This window comes from Pristiophorus japonicus, chromosome 5 (genome assembly GCF_044704955.1).
Source record: "Pristiophorus japonicus isolate sPriJap1 chromosome 5, sPriJap1.hap1, whole genome shotgun sequence".
NCBI lineage: Eukaryota > Metazoa > Chordata > Chondrichthyes > Pristiophoridae > Pristiophorus > Pristiophorus japonicus.
The window spans coordinates 279,508,095-279,533,124 of record NC_091981.1 but is presented as its reverse complement, the minus strand read 5'-3'; the positions used below and the strand labels follow the sequence as shown (position 1 = coordinate 279,533,124).

Sequence of the window (25,030 nt, the reverse complement as noted above, 5' to 3'; positions counted from 1 at the left end):
TTCAGCGCCTCTCGTGAGCAAATGGACCACAAAAAAAAAAGTACCACACTGAGAGCGTAGATAAAAAAAAATAGCCCACGTGTGACTGAGGAATGAGCAGCATGCGTTTGGCGGCCAGCCAGGAGACATCCCACCGCCCGATTCAGGTGCAAGTCCCGAGGGATGAAGTACTTTTTATTTTTTGGAACGAATTCATACGGACAAGGCAATACTTTTTTTTTTAAAAAGCATGAAGCCGTACTCTTTACAAACCACAGAGCTTTCCCTCTTGAGATGGCCAACTCTTGCTGTTTTAACAAGCGACTGATGAACAATGCAAACTGGAGGGACAGATGGTGTGTGCTGAATGGGCCACGCTATCACTGCAAGGGCCACATCTTACACAAACATATATTGACTCGTTCATAACCTCGTCACTCCCCAATGTCATCGCGTCTTTTCCCGCCTCGGTAACAAAGGGGAGCAAAAATAAAAAGTGTCCCGTTTCATCAGTGGAAGGATGAAAGGGGAAAAAGTTAGAACATTTGTTTCCCCCCCACCATCTCACCCCACACACAGAGGGTTATTAAAAACATAGAAAGTCATCATCCTCTTCCTCGGAATCGAGGAAGACTTGCTTCCACTCCTGAAGTGAGTCCTTTGGTGGCTGAACAGTCCAATGCGAGAGCCACAGACCCGGTCACAGGTGGGACAGATATCATCGGGGGAAGGGGTGGGTGGGACAGGTTTGCCGCACGCTCTTTCCGCTGACTGCGCCTGACCCCTTCACGCTCGCAGCGTTGAGGTTCGAAGAGTTCAGCGCCCTCCCGGATGCACTTTCTCCACCTCGGGCGGTCTTCGGCCAGGGACTCCCAGGTGTCAGTGGTGATGTCGCACTTTACCAGGGAGGCTTTGAGGGGTGTCCTTATAACATTTCTGCTGCCCACCTTTAGCGCGTTTGCCGTGAAGGAGCTCCGCAGAGAGCATTTGCTTCGGCATGCGAACTACGTGGCCTGCCCAGCGGAGCTGATCCAGTGTGGTCAGTGCTTCAATGCTGGGGATGTCGGCCTGGTCGAGGACACTGATGTTGGCGCGCCTGTCCTCCCAGGGGATTTGCAGGATCTTACCTGGACCACAAGTGACTGTCGTTGCAGAGAGTACAAGATCATTTAAAAAAAAAAGGAATTTGGAAATAATATAAAAAGGACACGGGGAAATGGGGTTAGAGTATACATGGGTCCAGCTAAAGAACCAGCAGAGGAACAATGGGACTAAGGTCCTCACTCCACGCTGGAATCTCTATTATCCTATGATTATATATTAAAATATAAAACTACTGCGTGGCAGCTGTAAATATTTTCCCCGCAGGTTTTGAAATCTGGTTTATTACATATGGTAAAGTAACAGGAGGCGCATTCCTCGTCTGAATTCATTTTTATTTTAGTTTTTAAACTTTAGGTGGAGTGCTGCAACTTCAGTTCCCAAGGCATTAACGAGAATCCCAAGATAACTTCGGCACAGTAATGCAGAATAATCATTTAAGGTATAACAGCTTGCATTTACAAAGCGCATTTAACGTAGCCTTGCCAGCAACGCCCACATCCCGGAACAATTTTTTTTTAAAATGAGGAGCAATACAATAGTAGTTAGGAATCAGGAATAGTCAGGAAAAACTACACTGGAAAGCTAACCACCTAGCCCCCTCCTGTCACTAGTGTTCCATCATCATCATCATAGGCAGTCAGTCCCTCGGAATCGAGGAAGACTTGCTTCCACTCTTAATATGAGTCCTTAGGTGGCTGAACAGTCCAATACGAGAAACACGGTCCCTGTCACAGGTGGGATAGATAGTTGTTGAGAGAAGGGGTGGGTGGGGAGTCTGGTTTGCCGCACACTCCTTCCGCTGTCTGCGCTTGATTTCTGCATGCTCTCGGTGACGAGACTCGAGGAGCTCAGCGCCCACCCAGATGCACTTTTTCCACTTAAGGCGGTCTTTGGCCAGGGACTCCCAGGTGTCAGTGGGGATGTTGCATTTTATCAGGGCGGCTTGGAGGGTGTCCTTGTAGCGTTTCCGCTGCCCACCTTTGGCTCGTTTTCTGTGAAGGAGTTCAGAGTAGAGCGCTTGCTTTGGGGGCCTTGTGTCTGGCATGCGAACCATGTGGCCTGCCCAACGGAGCTGATCAAGTGTGGTCAGTGCTTCAATGCTGGGGATGTTGGCCTGGTCGAGGACACCAACGGTGCGTCTGTCCTCCCAGGGGAATTGTAGGATCTTGCGGAGACATCGTTGGTGGTATTTCTCCAGCGGCTTGGTGTCTACTGTATATGGCCCATGTCTCTGAGCCATACAGGAACGAGTGTCGCAAGTGTTACTGCCTCAGTGACTGCAAAGAGCTCCCAGAGGAAACAAACAGGAGCATCAACCGAGCCACAGGCAAAGGGCACGTGGTAAAAGCTGACGTGTGTCAACTGTGGCTAGCACTCTCACCTCTTGAGTCAGAAGGTTGTCGGTTCAAGTCCCACTCCAGGAACTTGAGCACAAAAAAAAAAATCTAGGCTGACCCTCCAGTGCAGTGCTGAGGGAGTGCTGCACTGTCGGAGGTGCCGTCTTTCAGATGAGATGTTAAAGCGAGGCCCCTCTGCTCGCTCAGGTGAGCATAAAAGATCCCATGGCACGATTTAGAAGTTATCCCCGGTGTCGTGGCCAATATTTATCCCTCAATCAACATAACATTAAAAAAAAAGATTCTCTGGTCATTATCACATTGCTGTTTGCTGGAGCTTGCTGTGCGCAAATTGGCTGCTGCGTTTCCCACAATCCAACAGTGACTACGCCAAAAGTACTTCATTGGCTGTAAAGCGCTTTGGTGGTCGTGAAAGGCACTATATAAATGCAAGTCTTTCTTTATCTGAATAATCCGAAAGTGCCCCAAAAGGGTTAAATGGTGAATTCTTGGAGCAAGGAGAAGAGCTGGTGGCGATAGCTTCAGTTTCATTAGTTTTAACAGCCTTCCGTTTTACCTCAGCAAAACAGCCATCGTCCCTAACCGCCTCAGTAGTTCGGGATTTCCCCCCCCCCCGACCACTGAACAATTCTTCAATGACTATGGAATAAAACGACAAGAGCATGTGGGGATGGGGTGGGGGAGGGAGGGGAATGAAAGAAGGGGGGGAAGGGAGAAAAAAAAAGTGAATGCAAATTAAATCAATTAGCATAAAAGGACTGTGGGACTGGTCCGAGCTTCCAGCGACCATTTGCACAGATGTCCTACACAAACACAAATGTCAAGGGGATTCGCATAACTGACCTCCCAAAGCTGTCTCACGGGGCAACCAAGTTAATTGAGGCCTGACCGTATTCTTGCAAGACAAAGTGGCAGAGCAACCGATGGTCTTGAATTTTTTTTTCTCCTCGGGCAGATTAACATGCACACAGGACTTTAAAAGCACGAGTATTGTTAACACAAAAGTATCGACGAATCTTTAACCATTTACTTTCACAGGGAGAATTTTTCTCTCTTCCCCCATCACCACGCCCTCTCCCCCCCCCCCCCCCCCACCCTCCTTTCAAGGGTAGGGGTAAAGAGAAAGAGAAAGGGAAAAAGCAGCCCATATAAAACGAGGCCTTCTTGGAGAAGGACAAAGGATTAATCCACAATACTCTTCCTCTAGGAGGCCCCGTTTCTCAATGGAGCGCCCGAGAGCACGGCTGTGCGGAGTTCAAAATGACTCTTTATAAGGATCAATACATTTCACAAACTAGAGCTTAGTTCGAGTGTCTAATCAGGATCGGGGGGGTGGGGGGGGATCTCAAATAAAATCGTGAAGGTGGGGGGCGGGGGGCGGGGGAAGGGGAGCTGCAAACTAATTCCTCGATTTATTTTTTCGGTATCACCAGTTGTTCCAAGGTTTCAAATGATGATTGACACAATGCGACTACTGCACAAAGTCAGCAAGGTATCGGTTTGTCTTTGGACTTAAGTTGGCAAAGTACAACACTCTGCTCGAACCCACCTCGTCACCATGCGATCACTGACCAGATCTGGCGTGCCTGGATTAGTACTTCGAGCGCTTACTGCCAATATACTACAGTACAAAAAAATGCACCAAGCCAATGCTTTGTTGTACAATAAACTTCTTCATTCATACCCACTGCTAAATTATACATGTATGGAGGCCCGAACGTCGTCGGAGGGATGGAGGACGAGGGGGGGGGGGGGGGGGGGCAGCAAGGGGTGAAGCTCGGGCCCAAACCTGTGGTTGGAGGCTCACCACCGTTGAGATCGGTTGGAGCACGAGTCGGGTTAGGGTTAGTGGGGCGCGAGAAGCGAGGGTCCAGTTGGAGGGACTTAGCAGCAGGTGGTCAATCCAGAAGGTAAGTCTTGATTGGGGGATGGGCAGTGGGCCTTTGCAGCACGGGTTTTAGGGGGTCGTAGTGCACCCACTGTTAGGGCCGTGGGGAGGATTAAACAGTGGGGGGGGAGAATTGAAGGAGAGAGGGGTGAATGATAGCAGCAGATGGCCAGAGGAAGGTTCGTTTGGGGGAGGCCTCCCTCGGGAGCTGCTATCCCATCCACCATCTTGCAGTCCTGCAAATAGCCTGGGAGGATAAACGCACCAGCATCAGTGTTCTCGATCAGACCAACATCCCCAGCATCCAAGCACTGACTACACTCGACCAGCCCAGTTGGGGCGGGCCACATTGTCCGCATGCCCGACACGAGACTCTCAAAGCAAGCGCTCTACTCGGAACTCCTACATGGCAGGTGAGCCCCGAGTGGGCAGAGGAAACGTTTCAAGGACACCCTCAAAGCCTCCTTGATAAAATGCAACATCCCCACCGACACCTGGGAGCCCCTGGCCAAAGACCGCCCTAAGTGGAGGAAGAGCATCCGGGAGGGCGCTGAGCACCTCGAGTCTCGTCACCGAGAGCGCGCAGAAAACAAGCGCAGTAAACGTGTGGCAAACCAGACTCCCCACCCACCCTTTCCTTCAACCACTGTCTGTCCCACCTGTGACAGAGACTGTAATTCCCGTATTGGACTGTTCAGTCACCTGAGAACTCCCTTTTAGAGTGGAAGCAAGTCTTCCTCGATTTCGAGGGACTGCCTATGATGATTATACATTTATACAGCTCAAAAATGTTTATTTCCACACTCAGGGCAATTTTCGGTGGGGGGGGAAAGCTCTTCTTGCAGTTCAAGTAGACACTGTATATAAGCATTCCATGAAGCCAACCATAACGTTTCACCAAAACCTCCGTGACAATACGTAGGGAGTTACAAAAAGTCTCAGTACTCTTTCTGGCCGGTTGCAAAAAACAAATGGCTCTCAACCGCCCACTCCTTCAAATATCCGACACCGACTGTTAAATTGGTCAGCGAGACATTCACTACAAAGGGTAGGTTGGCCTCTCCTGGAGCATTGTCTTGAGGTGCGGGAGCAGCAATACACACTGTTGGGGCAGTCACTGACCTGGCCTTCGGCACCGAAGAGCTTGACCTTTTTGTGGCCTTCAGAACAATCACCGCCTCCGGTAGCCCGGCTGAGACAGTGCCCTCAGAGTGAATCAGAGTGATTCACAATAAGCTGCATCAGGAAGCCAGCAAGCTGTAACATGGAACCCACTCCAGTGCAAGGCTTTAAAAAGCAGTTAACTTAGGAATAACTCTGTGGGCAATATTATGTAAAATACAATAACTTTGAACACTTCCAAACATCCACAGATAGGACGTCTAGTGCAGGCATGGACAACATAAGAAATAGAAGGAGTAGGCCATTTGGCCCCTCAAGTCTGCTCTGCCATTCAATAAGATCATGGCTGATTTTCGATCTCAACTCCATTTTCCTGCACTGTCCCCAAAACCCTCGACTCCCTATCTGTGTATAATTAGGGCCACTGCACGCTGCTCCCTCCAATGGCCCCAGCCTGCTGATGGTCTTGCAGGCCGGGACTGTGCCAATTTCCGGGACCCAGGGGCAGCATGGGCCCGCCCACACTGTGATATGTGCGCGCGCTCAGTCTGTGCAGCAGAGCAGGTCTCCAGTTAGTCTTGGGTAACCCTTGCCACTGGACCAAGACCTAGCTCTGTCAAGCCCGTGTGGTGGCTGGTGTGCAACGGCCACCACACGTTAAAAAAATCCACGCACAGGCATCTTCCACCCTTCAACATGTAGTTCGGGACCTGGAATATTAGGTCCTTCATTGAAACACCTGTGAACTCATCCCTTTTTGGCGAGGAAGCAAGTCATCCTCGCTTCGAGGGACTGCCTATGATGACGATAGTTAGGACTTTTTAAGATTAAAGTTAGTCTTGAAGATGTGACTAAGATGCAGTGAGATGCTTTTTGTTTCAGTCTCTGAATGGGTAATTATTGTTTGACAGGTTTTTTTTTTTAAAAAAAGGCTGGTGGTAAAATCATTTAGATGGTCTCTTGTGCATCCAATAAAACCTCCTAATGCTTTTTGCAGTGACAGACTTCCAAATATTAACCGGAGCCATGCAGGGAGAGGTCACTCCAGCATCACTTCTCCCACCATGTGGACTACACAGAGCTTGAAGGCAAGAGGGTCTTCACCCACTCTGACATTTCCAACAGCTGGTGTGCGTGTTCACCAGAAAACCCAACCCACCATCAGTGGCTGCCGCAGCAAACCGCTGACCTGTCACCACTGACCTACACAGCTAGTAAAGAGTGTCAAATACAATACAAACACAGAGTGGTATTGATGAGTTGCAACAACTAGTTTGACCATAATCCAGTCACAATGGCGACATGGCAAACATTAAAAGCACAGAGCAGAGTAAGGAACGCATGGCGTATTGTCATCCAAACGCCGAATGGGCCTCCTCTGCCTGATGCATCATCATCGGCATCAGCTCATTGATGTTAAATGGGTTCCTGCTTCTAGCAGAATAGTGCACAAAGGAATGCAATCCTAAACGTGCCAAATGTTCACATTACAACATCACACAGCACAACTCCACAATCAAAAAAAAAAAATCCTCTCAAAATCGGTTCACAACATTCTGTAAATAGCCTAAACTAATGCATATCAAATAAATGCACTGGGGGGAAAAAATACTTTGAACAGAAAAGAGAGAGCTAGACACAAAAAAGTCTCAAGGCTAAAGGTTTAAATAATTTACAATGTAGAGAGAATGTGTAAAATTTACATTGCACAGAGGATATTTCGCTCGTGAACAGTGAGTTATGGCAGTTTTCCCAGGAGCCTGAAAGACCCATAACTCATGGGTGCGGGAGCTGTGGCCAAATTGGGCCCTTTTTTGCAAATCAATTCCACGTTTGCAACGCGAGGAACCTGAAAACTAAGCAGGAGGGAGGATGGTAATAAAAAAAAAATGTACAGATGGCTTCCGGAAGGGGAGGTCACCACACTGCCGATATAAAAATAATGAAATAAAGACAGAAAATGCTGGAAACACTCAGGTCAGGCAGCATCTGTGGAGAGAGAGAGAGAGAGAGAGAGAGAGAGAGAAAAACAAAGGGTCATCGACCAGAAACTCTGTTTCTCGCTCCACAGATGCTGCCTGACCTGCTGAGTGTTCCCAGCATTTTCTGTTTTTATTTCAGATTACCAGCATCCAGTATAAAAATAATGAAGCCTTGCTGACTTGACCGTGTCAGCCATGGCTTAGTGGGCAGTACTCTCGCCTCCAAGTCAGAAGGTTGTGGGTTCAGGTCCCACTCCAGAGAATAGTACAAAATCTAAGCTTACATTCCCAGTGCGGTGCTGCACTGTCGGAGGGTCCGACTTTCAGCTGAGACGTTAAACCGAGGCCCTGTCTGCTCTCTCAGGTGGACGTAAAAGATCCCATGGCACTATCTCAAAGACGACCAGGGGAGTTATCCCCAGTGTCCTGGCCAATATTTATCCCTCAATCAACGTAAGTAACAAAAACAGTTTATTTGGTCATTATCACATCGCTGTTTGAGAGAGCTTGCTGTGCGCAAATTGGCTGCCCTGTTTCCCACATTACAACAGTGACTACACTCCAAAAGTACTTCATTGGCTGTAAAGCGCTTTGAGATGTCCTTCGATCATGAAAGGCGCTATATAAAGTCATCATTATCATCATAGGTGGCCCCTCATATCGAGGATGACTTGCTTCCATGCCAAAAAGGGATGAGTTCTTGAATATTGTGTTCAATTTTGATCTCCTAATCTGAGGAAGGACATTCTTGCTATTGAGGGAGTGCAGCGAAGGTTCACCAGACTGATTCCCGGGATAGCAGGACTGACATATGAAGAAAGACTGGACAACTAGGCTTATAATCACTGGAATTTAGAAGAATGAGAGGGGATCTCATAGAAGCATATAAAATTCTGACAGGATTGGACAGGTTTGATGTAGGAAGAATGTTCCTGATGTTGAGGAAGTCCAGAACCAGGAATCACAGTCTAAGGATAAGGGGTAAGCCACTTAGGACCGAGATGAGGAGAAACTTCTTCACCCAGAGAATTGTAAACCTGTGGAATTCTCTATCACAGAAAGTTGTTGAGGCCAGTTCGTTAGATATATTCAAAAGGGAGTTAGATGTGACCCTTACGGCTAAAGGGATCAAGGGGTATGGAGAGAAAGCAGGAAAGGGGTACTGAGGTGAATGATCAGCAATGATCATAGTAAATGGTGGTGCAGGCTCGAAGGGCCGAATGGCCTACTCCTGCACCTATTTTCGATGTTTCTATGTTGTACAGGTGTTCCAATGAAGGACCTAACATTCCAGGTCCTGAACTATATATTGAAGGGTGGAAGATGCCTGTATGTGGATTTTAACGGGAGTGGCCGTTGTACACCAGCCACCACACGGACTTGACAGAGCTAGGTCTTGGTCCAGTGGCAAGGATTAACCAAGACGACTATCAATGCACATTCCTTGTTGTCTTTCTTTCCTGCAACTGCAACACGTTATCCAAAGCACGATTGAGAAACATCAGGTGAGGCAAGAAAAACAGGGCAAACCCGCCCCCGCCCGCCCCCCCCCCCCCACCCCAGAAAATATAAAAGCTAAATAGGAAGGAGGTGATGCCAAACACAGAATTAATTTGGACACACCTCAGAATGCCTTTTGCATGAGTGGAAGAATGCCTGGAACTCTCCATCACCACGAGCCATATTCTCCATCTAATGGTCACTTGGCTGTGGGTAAAACTTTCAGTGTATCTTTAGAATTAATTCTGGAACATTATGTACTGTTGCCAATAGCCAGCAGCTCCCATGTGTGAATGATTTCTCAGTTGGCCGCGTGTGAAGTATTAATCCAGTGGCCAGTGACATTCGCAATCACAGGAGAAAAGCGTTGCACAGGGACACAGCCACACATCTCTGCAAATCTGCGCTGGGGGGGGCACCGAGCAGAAAAATAACCCCCACCCCCAGCAAATAAACATTTATAAGCACAGTGTCATTCTGATATTTTGCATTCCTGTAGGCTGAGAGACTTTTTAAAAAGTCAAGGTGACAGGACAACAAATGAAAGATATGACCTACACACCGTGGCTGCAGTGTGCACCCATCTTCTTCAACAGCATCTCCCAAACCCGCGACCTCTACTACTGAGAAGGACAAGGGCAGCAGGTGCATGGGAACACCACCACCTCCACATTGCCCTCCAAGTCACACACCAACCTGACTTGGAAATATATCACCGTTCCTTCATCGTCGCTGGATCAAAATCCTGGAACTCCCTCCCCGACAGCACTGTGGGCGCGCCTTCACCACACGGACTGCAGCGGTTCAAGAAGGCGGCTCACCACCACCTTATCGAGGGCAATTAGGGATGGGCAATAAATGCCGGCCTTGCAGCGACGCCCACATCCCGAGAATGAAAGAAAGAAAAATGCAGGAAGCTGCAGCCTGTTGGTTTTCTGGTTATTAGTTTTCATTGCATTCAGACCCCAACTCCTGAAAAGGTGGGCCAAAATCCACAGGGACTCTCGGGGTCCACGGATCAGAGAGCATTCGACCCTCTCGATCCAGAAGTCACAGCGTAATTTGACATCCCAATGCGTCAGCCTAGTCAGGTTTTGAGTTTAGCCAAGTCTATCAGTCAGACCAAGAGGTAGATTAATCATCATCATCATCATCATCATAGGCAGTCCCTCGGAATCGAGGAAGACTTGCTTCCACTCTTAACATGAGTCCTTAGGTGGCTGTACAGTCCAATACGAGAACCACAGTCCCTGTCACAAGTGGGACAGATTGTCGTTGAGGAAAAGGGAGGGTGGGGAGTCTGGTTTGCCGCACGCTCCTTCCGCTGCCTGCGCTTGGTTTCTGCATGCTCTCGGCGATGAGACTCAGCGCCCTCCCGGATGCACTTCCTCCACTTAGGGTGGTCTTTGGCCAGGGACTCCCAGGTGTCAGTGGGGATGTTACACTTTTTCAGGGAGGCTTTGAGGGTATCCTTGTAACTTTTTCGCTGCCCACCTTTGGCTCGTTTGCCGTGAAGGAGTTCCGAGTAGAGCGCTGCTTCATGTCGGGCATACGAACAATGTGGCCTGCCCAGCGGAGCTGATCGAGTGTGGTCACTGCTTCAATGCTGGGGATGTTGGCCTGGTCGAGGACGCCAACGTTGGTGCGTCTGTCCTCCCAGGGGATTTGCAGGATCTTGGAGACATCGCTGGTGGTATTTCTCCAGCGACTTGAGGTGTCTACAGTACATGGTCCATGTCTCTGAGCCATACAGGAGGGTGGGTATTACTACAGCCCTGTGGACCACGAGCTTGGTGGCAGTTTTGAGGGCCTGGTCTTCAAACACTCTTTTACTCAGGTGGCCGAAGGCTTCACTGTGGTTACTTACAGTACAATCAGTATGGTTCAAAGTAATTCCCTGTATAGGAAGCAACGTGCGATGTTTCTAAGAAACATGGAAAGGTTCTATCAGAATGAAAGTCTTTCTTCTTTCTTGCAAAGGTGCCAACAGTGGCTCAGTGGGTAGCACGTTCTGTCAGAAGGTTGTGGGTTCAAGCCCCACTCTGAAGACTTGATCACAAAAAGCTAGGTTGACACCTCGGTGCAGTACCGAGGGAGCGCTGTACAGTCAAAGGTGCTGTCTTTCCCATTAGATGTTAAACCGAGGACCTGTCTGCCCTCTCGGGTGGACGTGGAAAATCCGAAGACACTATTTCAAGGAAGAGCAGGGGAGTTCTCCCTGGTGTCCTGGTCAACTTTTAAATCCCCAAAACGATTATCTGGCCTTTATCTCATTGTTGTTTGTGGGAGCTTGCTGTGTGTAAATTGGCTGCCATGTTTCCTATATTACAACAGTAATATAGTACTTCATTGGCTGTAAAGTGCTTTGGGACCTCTTGGCCATAAAAGGTGCTATATAAATGCAACTCTTTCTTTAACAGACAATCGTCGATCTCCCCGACATTGTGTATGGGGAAGCAAGACTCGCTGTAGTCTTCAGCTGAAGGAGAAGAGGGTGGGGAATAATTGGGCCTGAGTACAAAAATGTAACTCAGCCCCCATTCTGACATTGCACATTCTGTTCCTATTTATAATATTTATATTTAAAGAGCTAAAGTGTTCAGCAACTTGGGAGGTTGCAGCATTGGACTGGGCAAGGAGCTGAGGGAGACATCACGAAGATGCAGGCTCGGGAGGGCACACAAACATAGGAACAGGAGGAGGCCATCCAGCCCCTCGGGCCCATTCCGTCATTCAATCCGATCACGGCTGGTCTGTATCCTAGCTCCATTTACCCAAATGTTGCTCCATATCCATTGATACCCTTACTCAACAAAAATCTATTGTTCTCCATCTTGAAAGCTCCAATTGTCCCAGCACCCACAGCCTTTTGGGAAGGGGGGGTGGGGGGGGCGGGGGAAGAGAGAGAGAAGAAAAGTTGAAGATTGTTACCACCCTGTGTGTTGGAAAACTGCTTCTCAACCTCCCTCCTAAATGGCCTAGCTCCAATTTAATTATGCCCCCGTTCTTGAATCGTCCACCAGAGGATATAGTTTCTCCGCATCTACCCTATCCAAGCCTTTTTTAACATTTTATATACCTTGATCAGATCACCCCTCAACATTCAAGGGAATGTAAGTTAACTTTATAAGAACATAATAGGAGCAGGAGTAGGCCATTTGGCCCCTCGAACCTGCTCCGCCATTCAATAAGATCATGGTTTATCTGATCTTGGCCTCAACTCCACTTTCCTGCCTGTTCCCCATAACCTTCGACTTCTCTGCAGTTAAAAAAATCTGTCTATCTCCACCTTAAATATATTCAATGACCCAGCCTCCACAGCTCTCTGGGGCAGAGAATTCCACAGATTTACAACCCTCAGAGAAGAAATTTCTCCTCATCTCAGTTTTAAATGGGTGGCCGTTATTCTGAGACTATGTCCCCTAGTTTTAGTTTCCCTTATGAGTGGAAATATCCTCTCTGCATCCAGCTTGTCGAGCCCCCTCATTATCTTATATGTTTTGATAAGATCACCTCTGACTCTTCTGAACTCCAATGTGTATAGGCCCAACCTACCTTCATAAGTCAACCCCCTCATCTCCGGAATCAACCCAGTGAACCTTCTCTGAACAGCCTCCGATGCAAGTATATCCTTCCTTAAATACGGAGACCAAAACTGTACACAGTACTCCAGGTGTGGCCTCACCAATATCCTGTACAGTTGTAGCAGGACTTCTCTGCTTTTATGCTTTAGCCCCCTTGCAATAAAGGCCAACATTTTTAATGCAACCTGTCCTGCGTTTATGATATCCTTTGCACACCTATGTGCATGGGAGTTGGGGATTATCTTGGCATTGTGCCAATTCATCAGATGAAACCCAACTTCGAAAATAAAGCTCCTCATCCTCTTGGGCCCCCGCCTGTAAAATACAAGGTGCAGAACACCGATCTAGAACTGAGCTGCTGTGTACAGCAACAAAAAGATTAGGCCACACCAATACATCCCCCCCTTACACAGGGAAAGGAGGCTAATGGGGAAGTAATCAACTCGCAGATTGTTAATTTTGTAATCAGAGCATGTATTCCCGAAACTCACTAAAAGGAAATAATGAATTCCATAAGTCAAGCTTCAGATATGAATTTAGGGTTATTAGATCTGAACTACCTGTAGGAATGCATTACTCAGTGCATCCATTCAACATGTGTATGAACTCAACATCCATTTCAAGGCATTTTGTGTCTAAGTGTCGTTTCATTAGCTGTTAACATGACTGCAGATAATTACACAGCTAAATAAATTTGAGTTGATTAGCTTTTCAGCTAATTCTGTTTATTTAAGTATGATGAAACTATTAATGGTATATTTTTTTTAAAGCAACACCACTTGCTTTTTCACTCAACTATCAAAATACCAGAACGTTACACAAGAGTAGTCTCATCATCATCATCATAGGAAGTCCCTCGAAATCGAGGAAGACTTGCTTCCACTCAAAGTGAGTTCTCAGGTGATTGTACAGTCCAATAGGAGAATTACAGTCTCTGTCACAGGTGGGGCAGACAGTGGTTGAAGGAAAGGGTGGGTGGGGAGTCTGGTTTGCCGAACACACCTTCCGCTGCCTGCACTTGATTTCTGCAGGCTCTCGGCGACGAGACTCGATTTTCCATACCTCGGGAGCCTACCATCAGGAAGAGCAGACATCGACGAAGAGGTCCAACACCGCCTCCAGTGCGCCAGCACAGCCTTCGGTCGCCTGAGACAGAGGGTTTGAAAACCAGGACCTCAAATCTGGCACCAAGCTCATGGTCTACAGGGCAGTAGTGATACCCGCCCTCCTGTATGGCTCAGAGACGTGGACCATATATAGTAGACACCTCAAAGCACTGGAAAAATACCACCAACGATGTCGCCGCAAGATCCTGCAAATCCACTGGGAGGACAGACGCACCTACGTCAGTGTTCTCGCTCAGGCCAACATCCCCAGCATCGAAGCACTGACCACGCTTGACCGGCTCCGTTGGGTGGGCCACATTGTTCACATGCCCGACATGAGACTCCCCTAAGCAAGCGCTCTACTCGGAACGCCTACACGGCAAGCGAGCCCCAGGTGGGCAGAGGAAACGTTTCAAGTGACACCTTCAAAGCCGATCGGGCCAACATCCCCAGCATTGAAGCACTGAACACAGTCGACAAGAGTAGTCTATTCCAGTGTCAGTCGTGGCTCAGTGGGTAGCACTCTTGCCTCAGAGTCAGAAGGTTGTGGGTTCAAGTCGCGCTCGAGACTGGAGCACAAAAAAAAAAATCTAGGCTGAACCTCCTGGCTGTCAATTTGTGCACAGCAAGCCCCCACGAACAGCAATGCGATAAATTACTAGATAAGCTGTTTTTAGCGATGTCGGTTGAGGGGTAAATATTAGCTAGCCAGGATACCGGGAATAACTCCCCTGCTCTTCTTCGAATAGTGCCATGGGATCTTTTACACGCCCGAGGGGTCAGACGGGGCCTCGGTGCCTCTGAAAGACTGCACCTCCGACAGTGCAGCACTCCCTCAGTATTGTAAGCCTAGCTTACGCACTCAAGTCTCTGTAGTGGGAACTGGACCCATGACCTTCTGACTCAGAGGCGAGTGTGCTACCCACTGATAAAACAATGGGCAGTGCACTCCAAGAGTAATTCATTGTGGGGAGTGTCGAGGTGATGTGGCACAGTACGTCGCAAAATCCAATGCCCGTTTCTTTTCCGGGTACCCGGTTTAGCGTTTCAGAATGGAGCCACCTGCTCCAACCTTGGCTGGAGAGGAGGATGCTCAATGCACAGCGGCTGAAGTCTCTGTCCCGCTTGCTTCAGGGCCGAGGTATTTAGCAGCGCCTCGTCGATTAGTATTCATGCATCAAGTCTTAAAAAAAAAAAGAGATTACTGGAACATCATGTGTTGTACTAAATCGCACGATGCGCACAGAATCCAAAACAGTTTCCCACCCAGTGCTGTGTAGAGATCAGCATTTATCTTCAGCTGCTCCTATACTGGCACTGGCTTAGGTCGGATCTCCGGAGACTGTTGCACACGAGCCGGTTCCCAGCACTTACCCATGTTAAATCCTGCTCGCTTGTCCCAGTGACAGAATGGTGAACCACTACAAGCTGGATCCCGGGCTGTGCTGCCAGGATGGGAGAGCCCGAGTAAGTACTGCTCCCAGGATCCGATCTGAACTATACATCAGAACCGAGGGGTTAGTATCCATCGGGGAAGCTTGAACAGGCTGGGGCCCTTTTCTCGAGAAAAGAGAGAAGACGGAGGGGGTGACCTGATGGAGGTCTTTATTATTCGGGTACACATAGAGATGATGTTTCCACTTGCGAGCAAGTCCATCAATACAAGACAGTCACTAATAAATCCAATAGGGAATTCAGGAGAAACTGCTTTGCTCAGAGAGTGGTGAGAATGTGGAACCCACTACTGTTATGTATGTAAACTTTACCAGTGTGCAAGACTTGCCACCAGGGGGCGCACCTGTTGGAGACCCAAGGGTCACCTGCACACCCTGGGCAAGCAGGTATAAGAGGCAGACTACCATGCTGCTTCCTCACTCTGGAGTTACATTAAAGAGACCAAGGTCACAACAGTTTGAGCTTACAGTATACAGTCTTGTGGAGTTATTCTGAACATAAAGCTACCTTATGGAATGGTTGAGGCGAACAACAGAGATGCATTTAAGGGGAAGCTAGATAAACACTGGAGGGAGAAAGGAATGGAGTTCATCTAACTGTGGAGCATAAATACTGGCACAGACCAGTTGGGCCCAATAGCCTGTTTCAGTGCTGCCAATACTTTGTACAGCCATCACGATATTAGCTTAGTGGCCAGATTGTACATCAACTAATCGTTGCCAGACCACTAGAGTTGGTGTGGGAGCAAGGAAACTCTGGTTGTAGTGTTATTTTATACTAGTATTGTAGTAGGAGAGAAAACGCTGGGAATCCACAGCAACTGGGCCTATGCTGACAAAGGGACTCCAATTGTTCTTTAGCATAGTAGTTATGCTGCTGGACTAGTAATCCAGGAGGTCGGGACTAATCATTCACAGAACTCGGGCTCAAATCCCACCATTCGGTTCAATAAATCGGGAAGTAAAAAGCAGGTCTCAGTAAAAAGTGGCCATCAATCTGTCGGGACGGTTGCAAAAAAAACCCCCAACTGGTTCACTGATGTCCTTTAGGGGAGGAAACTTGCTTTCCTACCCCAGTCCCACACCACGTGGTTGACTCTTAACTGCCCCCGAAGTGGCCAAGCGAGCCACTCGGGTTGCATCACCACCATCTCGGGGTAACGACGGGAAGGGACTATAAAGGCCGGCCTCGCCAGGGACGCCCACATCCCCAGAACAAATAATTATTTAGAAATGAATGGCTAACCTGTCTTTTCTCTTTCCTGCAGCTTATATACTTTTACACAAAAACCTGTAGATATCTGGCATTTTCAGATTTCTAGCACCTGTCCTGGTTGTATAATCACCCATTAAGGAATTTTCTCCCCCCCCCACCCCCCCCCAAACACACAGATCGTTCATAAAGTCTCTCAACAACAAATTTCAATGAAGACAACTAAATTCCTTTACTAAATCACTGCCACAAATGGAAGCAAGTCTGAAAAAAAAATCAGCAGTTGGCTTTCATACAATTTTTTTAAAAAAAGGAACAATTAAATCTCCCTCAAAGTATCTTCGCTTCGCATTAAAAGCCAAAACCTGAGAGAACAGTCACTGCTTGAGGCCAGGATCATATGTTTCAACGTGAAGCTGTGCCAAACCACAGTCAGTCTGTGATATGTGGTAACTGGTTAAAAGAATGATAAGTGCCTTTTAAACTTATTCAATTTATTTTTTATTTTTTTTTGCGCTACAGCAGTTAGCATTCATTGTTAAATCCTCCACTTCCCCACACTCTCATCTGCTGTAATACTTAATCATTTGGCAGGCTGCCAGTTGGACACCAAAAGGGGCTTTTCCTTTTCTGACGCTCCCCCTCATTCAAAAACACTCTTACTTACACAATGCTATTTATAGGAGCTGGCAGGGAAACTAGTCAGAGCTCAACTGCACGCCGCAAAATACATACTGTGATGGATGTACGGTCGGCTATTGCACATTTCCACTGACTAACCAAGCAGCAGGCGGGGAATGGAGAGGGAGGGAGGGAGGGAGGGAGGGGAACATGCAAGTGAGTGAAATATATATAGTTATTATATATACATACACATAATATATACACTATACACATACATATATAAAAAAGAGAAATAGGGGGAGAGAGGCACACAGTGAGGGAGAGAGAGAGAGAGGGAGGAGAGAGAGAGAGGAGAGAGACAGAGGAAGAGAAATAAGGAGACTGAGGGGAGAAAAAAAAAGAGAGAGATAGAGATAGAAATAGAGATAGAGACAGAGGAAGAGAGGAGAGAGAAAGAGACAGAGAAGAAAACGAGGGACAGAAAGAGAGGGAGAGAGAAGAGAGAAAAAGGAGACTGATGGGGAGAGGGGGAAGAGAGAGAGAGAGAGAGAGAGAGAGAGAGAGATAGAGGACAAAGGGAGAGGGAGAGAGAAATATAGTGAGGGAGAGGAGAGAAAGAGGAGAAAGACAGAAGGAGAGGGAGAGAGAAATAGGAGATAAACTGAGAAAGAGAGAACGAAAGAGATAGAACAGAGAATAATGGTAAGAAAGAGAAAAAAAAAGAGAGAGAATGCTTTCACGACACGGTGCCAGTCCACATCAGACTACGGTGGGAAAACTCATTCCCTATTCCATGTCTATGCAAATGTTTCTTTTGTCCGCTCTCCCCTCCCCATGTCAGGTGCTTCCCATCACAAAGAGCCTGACATTTAGTCACATACACATCTTATTTTTAGCATCAGTAACGCAAAGGGAGAGGATGAGCTTCAGTGCCGTGTGACGATGTCAGGTCATGTTGGATGGTGTTTAGGAGAACTCTCCAAACACAGCAGCTATCCACAGCCAGGACAACGCAGAGTGAATCGTGTCACGTAGATCTCCATATTCTCAGTATTCGAGAGATATTCAGGGGTACTGGGAGTGACAGCATCCATCAGGTGTCTGAGCTATTCTTCAAATGGCTTTTTTTCCTTCCGTTTCCCCACACTATTTCCTGTATGTGAGGGGTGTGTGTGTGTGTGTGTGTGTGTGTGTGTGTGTGTGTGTGTGTGTGTGTGTGTGTGTGTGAGAGAGAGAGAGAGAGAGAGAGAGAGAGAGAGAGAGAGAGAGAGAGGTGAGAGAGAGAGAGGTGTGTGAGAGAGAGAGAGAGAGGTGTGTGAGAGAGAGAGGGGTGTGTGTGAGAGAGAGAGAGAGAGGTGTGTGAGAGAGAGAGAGAGAGAGGTGTGTGAGAGAGAGAGAGAGAGAGAGGTGTGTGAGAGAGAGAGAGAGAGAGGTGTGTGGGAGAGAGAGAGAGAGAAGGGTGTGTGGGAGAGAGAGAGAGAGAAGGGTGTGTGGGAGAGAGAGAGGGGTGTGTGAGAGAGAGGTGTATGAGAGAGAGAGAGAGAGAGAGCGAGAGGGGTGTGTGAGAGAGAGAGAGGGGTGTGTGAGAGAGAGCGAGAGAGGGGTGTGTGTGAGAGAGAGCGAGAGAGGGGTGTGTGAGAGAGAGCGCGAGAGAGGGGTGTGTGTGAGAGAGAGAGGGGTGTGTGTGTGAGAGAGAGAGGGGTGTGTGTGTGAGAGAGAGAGGGGTGTGTGTGTGAGAGAGAGAGGGGTGTGTGTGTGAGAGAGAGAGAGGGGTGTGTGTGTGAGAGAGAGAGGGGTGTGTGTGTGAGAGAGGGGTGTGTGTGTGAGAGAGGGGTGTGTGTGTGAGAGAGAGAGGGGTGTGTGTGTGAGAGAGAGAGGGGTGTGTGTGTGAGAGAGAGAGGGGTGTGTGTGTGTGTGTGAGTGAGAGAGAGAGAGAGAGAGGGGTGTGAAAGAGAGAGAGAGAGGGGTGTGTGTGTGTGTGTGTGTGTGTGTGAGAGAGAGAGAGAGAGAGTGAGAGAGAGAGGGGTGTGTGTGTGTGTGAGAGAGGTGTGTGTGTGTGTGTGTGTGTGTGAGAGAGAGAGAGGGGTGTGAAAGAGAGAGAGAGGGGTGTGTGTGTGAGAGAGAGAGGGGTGTGTGAGAGGGGTATGTGTGTGCGCACGTGAAAGAGGTGTGTGAGGAGAGAGAGAGAGAGGTGTGTTTGTGAGAGAGAGAGAGAGAGAGAAAGAAAGAGAGGTGTTTGAGAGAGAGAGAGAGAGAGAGAGAGAGAGAGAGAGAGAGCGAGCGCGAGAGAGGGGTGTGCGAGAGAGAGAGAGAGGGGTGTGCGAGAGAGAGCGAGAGGGGTGTGTTTGTGAATGGGAGGGAGAGGGGTGTGTGGTTGTGAGAGAGATGTGGTTGTGAGAGAGATATGTTTGAGAGAGAGAAGTGTGTTTTGTGAGAGAGAGGAGAGAGAGAGGTGTGTGTGTGTATGGAGATGGAGGGGAAAGACTGTGGGTGTGGGAGAGGTGGAGTGTGCGCGTGTGTGGGAAGTGGGGTGCAGGGGAGGAGGAGAGAGCATGGGTGTGTGGGAGGGGGGAGGTGGTGAGAGAGAGAGAGAGAGAGAGAGAGAGAGAGAGAGAGAGAGAGAGAGAGAGAGAACACACGAGTGTGAGAGACGGAGGGTAGGCGGTGGGGAGGGTCCATGTTACTATCCAAGAGGAGTGATTGAATCACGAGTGCAGAATCTGGCTGATTGAAACATAGAAAATAGGTGCAGGAGTAGGCCATTCGGCCCTTCGAGCCTGCACCACCATTCGATAAGATCATGGCTGATCATTCCCTCAGTACCCCTTTCCTGCTTTCTCTCCATACCCCTTGATCACTTTAGCCGTAAGGGCCATATCTAACTCCCTCTTGAATATATCCAATGAACTGGCATCAACAACTCTCTGCGGCAGGGAATTCCACAGGTTAACAACTCTCTAAGTGAAGAAGTTTCTCCTCATCTCAGTCCTAAATGGCTTATCCCTTATCCTAAAACTGTGTCCCCTGGTTCTGGACTTCCCCAACATCGGAAACAATCTACCCGCATCTAACCTGTCCAGTCCCATCAGAATCTTATACGTTTCTATGAGATCCCCTCTCGTCCTTCTAAACTCCAGTGTATAAAGGCCCAGTTGATCCAGTCTCTCCTCATATGTCAGTCCAGCCATCCCTGGAATCAGTCTGGTGAACTTTCGCTGCATTCCTCAATAGCAAGAATGTCCTTCCTCAGATTAGGAGACCAAAACTGAACACAATATTCCAGGTGAGGCTTCACCAAGGCCCTGTACAACTGCAGTAAGACCTCACTGCTCCTATACTCAAATCCCCTAGCTACGAAGGCCAACATACCATTTGCCGCCTTCACCGCCTGCATGCCAACTTTCAATGACTGATGTACCATGACACCCGGGTCTTGTTGCACCTCCCCTTTTCCTAATCTGCCACCATTCAGATAATATTCTGTCTTCGTGCTTTTGCCCCCAAATTGGAAGAATGAGTCAACAGGAAGGTGGTGGAACCCCAGCCGTTCAGAGCAACACCTAACGGAGCTGTAATGGGAGCGGTGGGAAGTGACAGACCAAACTCTCTTTCCTATGTTAGTGATTGAATTTTTAAAGGTACTTCATTGGCTGTAAAAAGTGCTTTGGGACATCAAAGTCATGAAAGGCGGTTATAAATACAAGAAATGTCTTTCTCCCTACCCCAAAACTAGGACAGCAAGAGCTGGGAGTGTAAAAGAAAGACAGACTTGCATTTATATAGCGCCTTTCATGGCCACTGGATGCCTCAAAGCGCTTTACAGCTAATGAAATACTTTTTGAGTGTAGTCACTGTTGTAATGTGGGAAAGCCCAGAGAACGGGAATTTTTCTGTGGGTGCATTAAGGGATTTCAGGGTCTAGATTTGACAGAAGTTTGCTTTCCTTACCACTTTGTCGCTAGGTGGTGGTGGGGGAGGAAGGTGAACAAAGTACAGCTGGATAAAAATCATCAAGCTGGGAGAACAGACCACACTTAACTGTACTGCAGCAGTTAAAAAATAAAGACAAGTGTGTGCAATCTGCTGAGAAAAGGTTAGTGACCAACAGGGTTTACTGATCGAGTAAGCCCACGGGACTGTGCCTGGGAATCGGCTCCACAAACAGAGCGAGGCCCGAGTTGACGTACAATAAAAAGAAGCCCGTGTGTCTTTTGCAGTGAATGCACGGCTGAAAACATGCGGTTCGGAGGGCGCCCCAGCATTGAAAACACAAGTGCCACCCCTGGGTTGATGAACACAGAATGACTCCCAAGATCAGTCAGTTGCTCAGTGACTGGAGCATTTATTCCTGGCGGGTGTGCACGGCCTCTCAGTCACATACCAGCACTCCCGTTACAAACAGACCAAGTTCCTTTTTTATATATCTGGTTTGCTGGGTAACGAGTCACTGCACTTCGAACAATTCGTTGTGCGGTGCACATTTTTGACAACACTTTGTGATGCAAACGGGCATTTACTTACATAAATGCAAGCACTGAACGTTAATTTAAAAGCAACTTTTCGGCACAAATTCTGATGTTGGTTTTCCATCTCCTGCAGACTGCTGCTTGGCACACTGCCATCTTCCACCCGCTTATCAACGTCAGCTCATGCAAAACTCGGCTGCCCATATCCTAACTCACACCAAGTCCCGTTCTCCCATCACCCCTGTGCTCGCTGACCTACATTGACTCCCGCTCTGGCAACGCCTCCAATTTATAATTCTCATCCTTGTGTTCCAATCCCTCCTTGGCCTTGTCCCCTCCCTTTCTCTAATCTCCTCCAGCCCAGCAATTCCGCGCTCCGCTCCCCTCCCCTCCCCCCCCGCCGAAATCTCTGCGCTCCTCCAATTCTGGCCTCTTGCGCATCCCCTATTTCCTTTTCCCCACCGTTGGCGGCCGTGCCGTCAGCTGCCGAGGCCCCAAACTCTAGAATTTCCTCGCTAAAACTCTCAATCCTTCTTGAAGACGCTCCATGAACAACTACCTCTTTACCAAGCCAGTCATAATGTATCTGGCTCGGTGTCAAATTTTATCATAAAATGGCCTTCTCCCGTTCTGCAACCATTCGGCCCATCGAGTCCGTGCCGACTCCCAGCTGGTCCCACTCCCCCACCCTTTCCCCGTAGTCCTGCAATTGTTTTTTTCCTTCAGGTTACTTATCCAACTCCCTTTGGAAAGATAAAATGGAGTCTGCCTCCACCACCCTTTCCGGCAATGTTTTCAAGCCGCTCGCTGCATAAGAGTTTTTTCTTACGTCACCTTTGCTTCTTTGGAGAGTGGATCTCATAGAAACATATAAAATTCTGACGGGACTGGACAGGTTAGATGCAGGAAGAATGTTCCCGATGTTGGGGAAGTCCACAACCAGGGGTCACAGTCTAAGGATAAGGGGTAAGCCATTTAGGACTGAGGTGAGGAGAAACTTCTTCACTCAAGAGAGTTGTTAACCTGTGGAATTCTCTACCATAGAAAGTTGTGGAGTCCAGTTCGTTAGATATATTCAAAAGGGAGTTAGATGTGGCCCTTACAGCTAAAGGGATCAAGGGGTATGGAGAGAAAGCAGGAATGGGGTACTGAAGTTGCATGATCAGCCATGATCATATTGAATGGTGGTGCAGGCTCGAAGGGCCGAATGGCCTACTCCTGCACCTATTTTCTATGGTTCTTTTTCCGATCACCTTTTGTTTGATTACACTTGCGACGTGCCTTGGGACCTTTTGCTATGTTAAAGACGCTATACAAGTTCAAGCAGTTGTGGTTGCTCTGCTTTGTGCACCGTCTGAATTGGGGCAAGTCGAAAGTCTATCCCGCGCACTGCAGTCCTGCAAGCAGTCAGTGCCTGTCCATGCACAGCACTTTCTCCAGTCAAGCAGAAAATTCTGGGGATTGTAGCAAATTCCATAGCTGACTGCATAGCGATTTGCCTGTAGAATTTTCAATGCGAATATGCAGATAGGGTAAACGACAGCGCAGACTAGAGTGCGTGGGGCACGGGGAATCAACACCAGGCGCTCGTTTGGTTCGGATTTCGAGAGACCCGTGTGCGCGCCGTTTACCCTAAATCCAGCTCCCCGTGTCGGGTGCAGTCATAGCTCCATTTTATCACCAGCCTACGAGCCTGCAGAGGTGAGGGAGCAGTTTTAGCGGTGTAAACACAGGAGCTGGCTCGCAGATGCTGCTCCACCGCCGGGATCCGGCTTCAAAGCCACATCAGGACCAAAACTCTCGGCCATTCTACTGCTACCAGAACCCCGTCGACTGTAACGGTTCAAGAAAGTGTTCCACTGCCACCACCTTCCCAGGGTAAGGGAGCACGGCCAATCCAGGCTGGTCTCACCAACAACGCCCACATCCAGAGAAGGAATATGTAAATATACATGACTGTGAAATTAGGACGAGACTGTCTCAACCCAGATTCTAATGAGTACGGGGCCCACACCACAAAGCTGAACTCATGGGTGACCTCACTCCATGGGGTCAGGACGATGGGTGGTTGGTGTTTGGACCATGTACAGTAGACACCTCAAATCGCTGGCGAAATACCACCCACGATGCCTCCGCAAGATCCTGCAAATCCTCTGGGAGGACAGACGCACCAATGTCAGTGTTCTGCATCAGGCCAACATCCCCAGCATCAAAGCACTGACCACACTTGACCAGCTCCGTTGGGCGGGCCACATGTGTCTGACATGCAGACACAAGACTCCCAAAACAAGCGCTCTACTCGGAACTCCTGCACAAGTGGACAGAGAAAACATTTCAAGGACACCCTCAAAGCCTCCTTGGTAAAGTGTAACATTCCCACCGACACCTGGGAGTCCCTGGCCAAAGACCACCCGACGTGGAGGAAGAGCATCCGGGAGGGCGCTGAGCACCTCGAGTCTCGTCGCCGAGAGCATGCAGAAATCAAGCGCAGGCAGCGGAAGGAGCGTGCGGCAAACCAGACTCCCCACCCACCCTTTCCTCCAACCACTGTCTGTCCCACCTGTGACAGAGACTGTAATTCCCGTATTGGACTGTACAGTCACCTGGGAACTCACTTTCGGAGTGGAAGCAAGTCTTCCTCGATTTCGAGGGACTGCCTATGATGATGGTTGGTGTTTGATGATCTCACTCCATGGGACCAGGACAATGTTGGTGTTGGAAATGGAAAACCAAACAATTCAGACTGACACACTAAGGGACGCTCCTTCTCTGGTTGGGGCTACACATGAGGTAACGTTAGTGGTTGTATTACTGGACTAATGTTACTAATCCAGAGAAAGCAAGTTCAAATTCCACCACGGTAGCTTGAGAATTAGAATTCAGTTTAAAATAAAATGGAAATAAAGGCGTGAAGCTCTATGGATTGCCGTAAAAACCCAACCGGTTCACTAATGTCCTTTAGGGAAGGAAACCATAACAGCCGGGTTTTGCCCGTGTGCGACTCCAGTTCCACATCAATGTGGTTGACTCTCCACTGTCCCCTAAAGCAGGCTAGCAAGTCACTGAATTCATAGAATTGTACAGCACCGAAGGAGGCCATTTCGGCCCATCGTGGCTGTCCACTTAGTCCCGCTCCACTGCTCTTTCCCCATAGCCCTTCAATTTTCTCCCTTTCAAGTAAATCTCCAATTTCCTTTGGAAAGTTGCTGCTGAATCTTCTTCCGCCAGCCTTTCAAGGCAGTGCGTTCCAGATCATAACCCGTCCCCGTCAAGAATAACGAGAACCAGGTGGACTGCAACAGCTCAAGGCGGCGCACCATCACCTTTCCAGGGCAACTGAGGATGGGCAATCAATACCAGCCTTGCCAGCAATGCCCACATCCAGAGGCTGGTACAACAGCGCTCTCCGCAAACCAGCACAGCAACTTAGAGCTCCTCGAGTCCACATCTGGGAGTGCTGGATATCAACAGCGCGCACACCCAAAGGCGAGAAAATATTGCGTCCCTCAGTCGTAAACACTCTCTCCTTGACAAGCTCATAAATTAATTCAACCCCCGCCCTCCCCACCCAAAGCAAATTATAGTATGATAATGGACTAATAAGAAGCAGAATCATACATCACAATTATTGTGAAATTTCATTAATCTTC

At 48.5% G+C, this 25,030-nt stretch overlaps 1 protein-coding gene across 1 annotated transcript in view; it reads right to left on the bottom strand.

The window, feature by feature from the left end:
* acvr2ba (activin A receptor type 2Ba) overlaps nt 1-25,030 on the bottom strand; it is a 229,877-nt gene that overhangs the window by 144,344 nt on the left and 60,503 nt on the right. The gene's annotated exons all lie outside the window — the stretch shown is intronic.